The sequence below is a fragment of the Acomys minous genome, assembly GCF_964271855.1.
Source record: "Acomys minous genome assembly, chromosome: 8".
Classification (NCBI taxonomy): Eukaryota; Metazoa; Chordata; class Mammalia; order Rodentia; family Muridae; genus Acomys; species Acomys minous.
Window position 1 is genome coordinate 71,033,948 of NC_140489.1, and position 9,938 is coordinate 71,043,885.

The 9,938-nt window shown below is 36.2% G+C and overlaps 1 pseudogene across 1 annotated transcript; it reads left to right on the plus strand.

The window, feature by feature from the left end:
• Positions 1-5,620: 5,620 nt before the first annotated feature.
• Positions 5,621-6,161, plus strand: LOC311604118 (ubiquitin-conjugating enzyme E2 L3-like; annotated as a pseudogene). The gene has a single exon. The product of its transcript is annotated as a ubiquitin-conjugating enzyme E2 L3-like (transcript).
• Positions 6,162-9,938: the final 3,777 nt, after the last annotated feature.

The window sequence follows — 9,938 nt, forward strand, 5'->3', positions numbered from 1 at the left end:
GCTTCATGAAAGCAACCTCAGGGAAAAAATTCCTTAGTGTGTATACAGAGTGAGGAATAATAGGCTTTCATTATAAAATAGCAGAATGAGAAATATTCAGGTGGTAAAAATCAACATTAAAACTAAAGTAGCATAACCAGGCATAATATAAACAATGCTCTAAGTAAATAAGAAGGAAAAAAATTCTCTCAACCCCCATCCTTTAAATATTTCAGTGCACTCAGTTTCTATACTTTGTAAAGCAGGAGATAGAAATACAAATAGATAACAGAGAAGTACTTCAATAGGTAAATTATAAGTACCATTGACTAAATTGATAACAGAGTACTTGAATAATAACTACATCAGCATACCTATCTTTTTTGTGTGTGTTTTAAAGAACTTGCCTATAAATTACTAGGTCATTTACAAAAACTACAGTTTCCATCAAGAGGTAAGATACCTATTCGTGTAAGTGGTTATTCAACCAAATAGAACAAATAATTCTGAAATGATAGATGTGAGATTCTGGAGAGTGGATAATGAAATCAAAAGCAATAAGCCAGTAATGTGACACAGCCACACTTAATAGATTTCTTTTTATTAATAGCATTATCTCATTGAAAGAAGTGAATATGAATAGAATTTAATAGATGTTTTCTATGAAGGTTTCAGTAATGGTTTTGACATAATGTCCCCTGATAGCTGACTTCCAAAATTAATACAAATTGGTTTGGATATGAACACCATCCTGTAGATAGAAGATTGATTTTTTGATTAAGCAAAAGTTAACTGCAAATTAATATTAATGTAGCTTATTGGATAAGGTTCCAATAAGCTCACATAGCTGTAAATTTCTTCATTGGAAGATCCTGAGTTTAATGGTAAACAAAGCATTTAGTTGAGTATTTAGTAACCAGTAAAAAATGACTTTTAATTATATGTTCTAATTATATTAAAATGACAGAGTAGTGAAAAATGACAGAGACATTTTTCTTGGCTTTAATCAAAGCAGTATTCTACATGTATGTGTGTGGCAGTGGTGTAGCAAGGTAAGGGCATAGAGAAAGGGTATTTCTAAAAAACGCTGCTGGATTCCCATATCGGTAGCTAACTATTAAGCCAATGGGTAGATCGGTCTTCATGTGGGTTCTCTAGAAAGGGGCTTGGGGCCTATCTCTGACATAGAATATATTGCCTGATTTTTTTTATCACTCCCCCTATGGCAGGACTGCCTTGCCAGGCCACAAGGGAAGAGGACAGACTCAGTCTGATGTGACTTGATGAGCTCATGTGAGGGGGTAGGAGGGATCTTCCCTTTTCTGAGAAATAGGAAAGGAGGAATGGAGAAATACTGAGAGATGGTGGGACTAGGCGGGGGAGGAGGGAGGAGGAGACAACTGGCATTAAAGTGAATAAACAAATAAATAAATAAATAGAAGGAAAAAGAGTTTAATAATGTGTTTTAACCTAAAGCAATCATTTTTCTTGCTTGAGTAAAAAAAAAACTACAAAATATCGAATGGATCTGAAGGGTTAAGGTTGTTATTAATTATGTATTGTATAAACTCAAATAAATGTTATCTTATCAAACACTGGAAATACCAAAAGCAAATATGAAAATACAGATTGATCAATTTTTTTTTAATGCTCTGAATCTGTGCAGAGTTCCATTCTAAGCATCTAGAACAGTGGTTAATAAAACAGACTAAATTCTGCCCCCATGAAACTTGTCTTCAAGAAAGTTAAATTCTCTCCCTTCCTTTATGCTGCCATAGAAGGTTTTTGTAACAAGCTGGTTACCAGGTACTGAAACTAGCATTTTCATGGTCGCTATCCATGCCTATATTTTGGGTCTTGTGAAATGCAGACATAAAAATCACCTATAGCACCTGAGGAAAAGCATACGTATTCAAATTAGTTAGCTGAAGACAAAGCTCTAGAAAGAGGAAGTGCCTAAGTAGTCACAGGAGACCAAGAAAATATGACATGTTGTAGGTGAAGAACAAGGTTTTGTTCATAATGTGAGTCAGATTATCATGTAGTATATCTTGGTATGTTATGATACATGAGTCAGTACGTCATGGTGAAAGGCAACATATTGCCACATTTACAGGAGGGAAATGATTGGACTTATGCTAACCTCCTGTTAGTAAAGAGGAAAACAAGTCAAGGTACAGGGATATACTAAAATGCATAGCAAAAGTCGGCTGGAGAGGTGAAAAACCTATGCTATCCAACGTGGGAACTAGGAGACACAGGCACTCTAGCAATACAAGTGAAAATGAGCTAAGGGTAAATCTAGAACTCCAGTTTCTTGATCATATTAACTATATTTCAAATATTCTGAGCTAGAACACCTCTGCCAGCCCATGAATTCTCTGGAAGCACTGGACACCTAGATTTGGTCAAGTCGGCTCCTTAGCACATTCAACTTGACATACTCTATTATTTTATCCTTTTACAACAAGACATTTCTCCAACAATCTTTATAGTAACAAAATTCTGTCAAATAAAACTTAGCAGTTACGATGGGCATAAAGTGTCAAGAATGAGAGATAAAACAATTCCTTTTCTGTGTTTTATTGACCGCTTTGAATGTCTAGAATTTAAGGTCTACATACAGAAATTTCAAAATACTCAAATAGCATTTGACAAAGACAAACAACATTATTAAGAAAACTACTTATTGTTACATGATATTTAAGTTGTTTTCATTATTATTTTTTTACTGGGACATACATGAACAATGTATAATCATGTTGGCCATGAACTATGTTTGAAGATTTGGACAAGAAAGCAAACAAACAGAAGTGTCTACTTGTTCTCTACCGAAGGAATAAAGAGATGGGGCCGACCTGGGTGTGTTCTGGCCCTCAGTTGCAGCTAAAGAGACATTGCAGAGCAGTTGACCATCACTAGGGTCTTCTTCCCAGGGCTCTTTGATACTTCCACAGTGAATTTGGTAGTTGCACAAAATGTTCAACCAGAGTAGGCAATTGGGAACACTTTCTCTCTCTCTCTCTCTCTCTCTCTCTCTCTCTCTCTCTCTCTCTCTCTCTCTCTCTCTCTCTCTCACTCTCTCTCTTTCTCTCTCTTTCTCTCTCTCTCTCTCTCCAGCTGTCAGACTTTTCCTGCTGCCAGTAGAAGAAATGCTTTACAGTCTGCCACCAAGAAACTTTGGACTTGACTCTTATCTAACATTCCTGGTGTAGTGAATAATATTATGTCACTTCTTCAGCCAAAATAATGCAAATCAATGCAAAGAATGAAAATAAAATGAATACATGCATTGGAAAAACCTGCAGTTCTTGAAGCTAAATTAGAAAATGGTGTCAAATGATTTTCAACCCCCCACACTTCCATACAAATTATAGAATTGATATTTTGAGTGAGATTATTTTTTAAATCCCTGAAATGAAAAGACGAGTCTCTACTCATAGAAGCAAATATGAAATTGCATGTTATCCATCATGAATGAACCACTTATCAATAAACTAAAAAAGCTTAAATATTCCCTAATTCCTGCCAACTCTAGACTCACTAGGATTTATATTGCTTCTACAGGGACAGTTCTAATTGTATTTTTGCTGCAAAAACAAGATGGGCTGGGAATGCAACAGAAAGATTATACTTGGGCATGATGCTAGCTAAAATGTAATGCTGAATATTTATAATATTTTTAGATGATCTGAAACTTGTTTATATCCACAACATAATTATTCCTGCCTAATGAAAGAAACAAAGGAAGGAAGGAAAGAAGGAAGGAAGGAAGGAAGGAAGGAAGCAAGGAAAGGAGGAAGGAAGGAAAAGTAAAAAGAAAATCAAAATTAAAGTCTCGAAATATAAGTACAATTGCCCACCATCCTAGCACATTATAGCCTTTATTTTCCTATATTTTCTATTTACTAATTATTTGAAGGCACAGTAAACATTGGTACGGAGTGATTTTTTTCAATTGTAGAAAGAAAAAGAGAAAATAAATCACAACAAAGGAATGCCTTTTTGTGAGGTGAGAAGCAGAATCTATGTCAGGTTTTTTACTTGGTTGTAAATATGAATGACTAAAGAAGATAGTTGTTTAAAAATAAAAGTAAAAGTTGATAATATTCTTTTAATTCTAAGACAATCATCTGGTATTTTCTCTAGCTGCTTCTCACTAAACCCTCCACAAGCTTTGCTAACCACTGTCAGCCCCTCTGAGTTCCTCAAGGTCAAGTAGTACTTCTGCATCTCCATATATATTTTTCACACCCAGAGCCTGCTGTCATCAGAGATACACACTCCAGGCCCAGCTGCATAATAGTGGTTCCCAGCAGGGACAGTGGGCATTTTGGCTAGCTCTATTCAGACAGCTGCATGGTGGCTTGCACTTACCCAGCAGAGCAAGGATGTCACACAGACCCAGTGTCTGAGGACTTCTGGAATCCAATGTCACAGGCTGATTAGTAGTTGCTATGATTCCAAAGGAGTTTCACACAAAGCCATAACATTAACTTTATATTAACATAAAAAGTCATGTAAGGATACACACATATGTATATGTGGGTATACATGTATGCTATCCATATATATACACTTGGTTTAATTGAATGAATATTTACCTGAGATTTCTGGGTGCCAATACAAGGCTAATATATAATTACGAGTGATGATTCACTATTTCAGAATATGCCAGTCAAATAGAGAAGGTCAAGCATCTTCCTTAGCTTAGGAAATTGATAGCATTTTATCTTGCTTCTAACACAGAGTATAAAATCAATCTTAACTGAAAAAAAGCCATTAAACATACAACTAGCAAAAATAACAAATTTATTTTCTTAAAGGAAATATGCTATTTTTATAAACATCTAAATGATTAAATGCTTGATTTTTCTATATTCATTCACAAACATGAATAATTTTTCTTACTATGGATAAATTGAATGTCTGAAGTACTGTTTCTCATTAGTTTTGCATTCATTTAGATGCCCCAATTGGTAAGATATCTGTCAGAGAAGTAGCACAAACACTCTACAACCTCCTTTATTAGTCACCTTTAGTCTCCACAAAGCTCAAAACACTATCTTAACAGAAGAGACTCTTCTTATTGTATGTAATATTTAAATTACTTATGATGACACATAGGAACACTAACAGAGAGGAAATGCTAAATAAAAGACGAGCATGTATAAATTAAGGGATTTAACAGGCCCAAACATGGTGCTGGGTGGTCCTGTCCCCCTGTCCATAAGACTCAAGGATTTTTAAGGAAGAAGGATTGGAAGATAATTAAGAGTCAAAGGAAGAGGAAGTTTGCTGTCTGATTGTGTCCCCTAGAAATGTCAACCAAGCAAAACCCATGAAATCTTATCATTGTGGCAGCCTAAGCAAGACCTGAACAACAGCTGCACCAAAAGACATGCTAACATGAAAGAGCAAAATCTCGAGACTTCAACCCTAGATAAAAAACTACAAGGAACAAAGAAAGGCTGACAGCAATAAAAATAGACTTCTCCAGGGAAAGCCCCTTAATTTCTTATTCAAAACCAAGTGGTCAGCCCTAAAAACATATAAATACAAGTAACATTATATAGATTTGAGCAGATTGTTTTTATATACTTAAGGATACACACACACACACACACACACACACACACACACATATATATATATATATATATATATCACAAACATATACACATAAACACACAAATTATTCATTTAAAGTAAACAAGCCCAGAGCAGCACCAGATCCAAGATGGCCGCCAGCAGGAGGCTGATGAAGGAGCCTGAAGAGATCCACTAAAGTGGAATGAAAAACTTCTTTAACATCCAGGTTGGTGGAGCCAACTTACTCACTTGACAGGGGCTTATTGTTCCTGACAACCCTCCAAATGATAAGGGGACCTTCAGAATTGAAATCAACTTTCCAGCAGAGTATCCATTCAAAGCACCCAAGATCTCAATTAAAACCAAGGTCTACCACCCTAATACCAATGAGAAGTAGCAGGTATGTCTGACAGTAATTAGTGCTAAAAACTGGAAGCCACCCATCAAGAGTGACCCTCATAGCACTGGGAACAACCCACAGACCAAGCAACCATTCTGGGCTGACCTAGCTGAAGAATACTCTAAGGATCATTAAAAAAAAATTCTGCAAGAATGCTTAAGAGTTTACAGAGAAATATGGGGTAAAGTGAACTGTGGACTAAAATCTGCCATGAGCAATTCCAGCAAGTTTGAGCAAAGACCACAACAGTGCATTCAGATACCCTACAAAGCAGGACTCTGTGGAAAACTGACATGTGCCATCACCTGGAGTCTGCTTGTGGCAGTTACTTTCTATAGTTTTCTTAATCAAAAGTGGTCTACATAACCTGTTAAGAAAAATTTAAAAATTCATATGTTCTTTAAAAAGGGGAAGGGGTAGAAAGAAAGAAAGAAAGAAAGAAAGAAAGAAAGAAAGAAAGAAAGAAGAAAAAGAAAGAGAAGAAAAGCCCATGAATTTGAAAGAGGGACATGGAGGGCTAGGGTGATACATGAGAGGAGGAGTTGAAGGGATGAAAGAAAAGGAGAAATGTACTTTATGATATTTTTTCAAAAATTAAAAAATAAGAGTTAGTAAAATTATGCCCACCTAATTTTCACTAAAATGTAATTTAAATGCTTAGAAAATAGTGTGTGCTATTTTTTGTACCCAATCCTCCCACCTAGTATCCCTAAGACAAGTTTTCATGCATAACTCTTATTCAGAAACAATAATTTGGGATCAGATAATGATGCAAATATCTGTAATTCCAGCACGATGAAAAAGGCTAAAGCAGGAGGCTCATTATTTGATTGAGGCCAGCCAGAGCTATATAGTGAGACTTGGTCTCAAAACACCCAGCACTCAGGAGAAACTTAGTAATTAAACACTTACATAGTAGATTCAAGACATGGATTAAGTCTCTAATATCACAAAGGTTTAAAGCATGGCCTGTCTTCCCAACTTTACCATTCTAAAACACTGGTTCAAAAATTAGCCAGGTCTTCTGTAGTACAGAACATTATCTCTCTGGTCATTAGCTGCCTCCAAATGAAGGCCAGGTCATAACTTATTCTCAACTTCCCACTCATCCTTTGTCCACTAATTCCAACAACCTATCCTTACTCAAGTACTACCTGAATGTCATCAATGTCGTAGATCAGTGCCATTAATAATGTCATTTCACTCCTTTTTTTTTTTTTTTTCTTTTTAATCATCATACTGTCTTGCTCCTGGGCTCACGGATTCTACTTAATCATGCAGACCTGACTACACCTGAGGAAAGTTTTCAGATTGGTCAATGTTGTGTATTTTTAAAAGGTGTTTTTATTTTGGGTTCCTCAAATCTTTTTCTAGTTTCTTCATCCCAATCCCTTCCAACACCAGGTAGGAGAAAAAAGGTTAGTGGGGAGAGGGGTCTTAGTTTTTCTTAGCTACTTCCTGCTCTTCAGGGTGGTCAGGTTCCTTGGAGCAAGTCCAATCCTCATTTCAGTATATCTTCAACTTCTTCTTGTCCAACTGCATTAACAGCATCCAGGAGCAGCAGGGGGGAACATCAACAGTCTTCTTCTTTCTCAGAAAGCCCAGTCTCTCTCTGTATGGCTTTTAAACCCCAGGCAAAGACAATGCCCCAGCATGAGGCACTTCACAGCTGACAAACATCACTTGTCCTTTCAGGAGTCAACTATCAGCTGTGGACTAACTGGAGCAGCCCCCATATCCCATACCTGGGATTAAAACAAGAACATGTTTACATATAAACCAAAACCTCCACAACAGGTCAACCCACTTACTTGCTTCTGTAACTGATTCTGCCTTCTTCCTTCACAGACAGGTACACTCCAAAATTTACTCCTGGGATCATCCTCCATCCATATCCTGCACTTTAGGGTCACCTTTATTCCTCCTGATTATGTCATCTTCCTGTCCTTCCTAACACTGGGGGACTTTACTTCTACTATCATTCCCAATCTGGTCCTGGTTAACTATTTCAAATAGGAGTCATTCAGTTTTAGGGGTTGTGTATTGTGTGTGTGTGTGTGTGTGTGTGTGTGTGTGTGTGTGTGTGTGTGTGTGTGTGTGTGTGTGTGTGTGTGTGTGTGTGTGTGTGTGTGTGTTTCTACTGAATTATCACAATCTAGCACAGCTTATAGTTATATTCTCTTTGTATCTCGTTATTGAGAAAGAAAGTTACTTGAGAAAGATTTGAAGTTCCTTACAAATCTTTGCAGCTTTTTGCTTTACTAAGAAATAAACATTCAACTGTATAACAGTTCTATCTAGGATATAGCTGGTAGAATAAAAAAAAACTGGTGATTACTCAATATTTAATCTATCTGATATTCCATGAACCCATGAAAGGCTGTTATTGCATAAGTGTTTCTTATTTATTAACTTTTATCATTTGTAGCACCACAACGATGAACTGGAACTTTTTCGGTCACATTCAATTGAACCACAGTTAGATCTCGCAGAATCAAACCATTCCTGTCTTCTTTATCCCATGTTACCACTCATAGGGCCACATTCAGTAAACAGCCAATGTGTGTTTGTGTATGGTTATGTTAATGTCAATAGTAACATGCTACAAAAGAAAATATCTAGGAAATAATTTGTTTAAAAATGCCGAAATCATAGTTCTAGCATTCCATAATTCTGAACTGTCATATGAAAATTTTACCTTAAGCTTATCTTGATGGGCAATAAAAATATACATAAACCCAGCTTTTTGTGGTTCTTATTGTCTCATTTTAATATTAGGTAGGAAAGTAATATACACCAATTGTAAACATAGTTACAGAATACACATGGCAGAGTTTAGTACATTCTTAACAAAGCAATGTGAATGAATAATTAGCTAATTTACACTACTCTTTCTCAGAATCAATTCCTTTAGAATCATATTCAATATTTACTTTCTCTATGGTAGGGGGAATCCAGAAATTCATACTCCACTTAAGAAACATAATACATGCAATTTTCCTTAATCACCGTCACTTTACATTTAGAACACTGTAACTCTGAAATGCTTTCTGCTTTTATTAACAACACTGTGAGACAATGATGTTACCAGCTGTGTCTCAACAAACACTGTGTTCATCAGTCTACAAACCCAGTGGCTGCTTCAGGAACAAGCTTCTACACCTTCTTTCATATATGTCAAAACCTCACTATAGTTGGGATTCCTGGTTAAAAGAACATTGTCATACATTATTCCCCAAAACACTACTTCAGTTATAGCCAAAGTTTCAAGCAAATTGCCATGGACATCTTTTGCTGTGAATAATTCACACATCTTGCATAAGGAGGAGAGGTAGAACACGCATTCAAACTGCCTTCTGATGACCATACCCCTGAGGCATGTTTGTTGACAAAAGCACATGCACTTTGTCAGTCAACAGATGCCTTATTCGGCTCTTAAGCTGGTTTGTCTACCCATTTGTACAGTATGGTGGTATAGAGAATTATTTGTCCTTGGTACATAGCATCCTGTCTTGTGTGAAATAAAATAAAGTGAGGTTTTACTAAGAGTGAACCCCTATAATCACTCATTACCAAAGCACAACTTAAGTGTGTCTTGTAAAGACACACTGACATTATATATTTTGCTCACCCAGTAAAGCAAAGCCCTTCTTTAGGCTAAGCTCCTTTCTAATAGAAATCCATTTGAATGTGATTAAGGGGAAGTTACTGAAGCAGGAGTTCCAGATATTTAACCACATGAATCTGATGTAAGTAGACAGAATTATGTACAAAGAACTCTTTCATATGAAATGAGGCATCAAAATATTTATTCCTCTTTAGGTGTTATAATGGCTTCGTCTGAAAGTCATTTACACCATAACAACCCTTCACACACAAGACCATAGGCCTCACAAGTTATTCTATTCAATAGAACAAAATGTTTAGAAAGAGCCACACGATAATTCATTCTAACATATTCTATTGA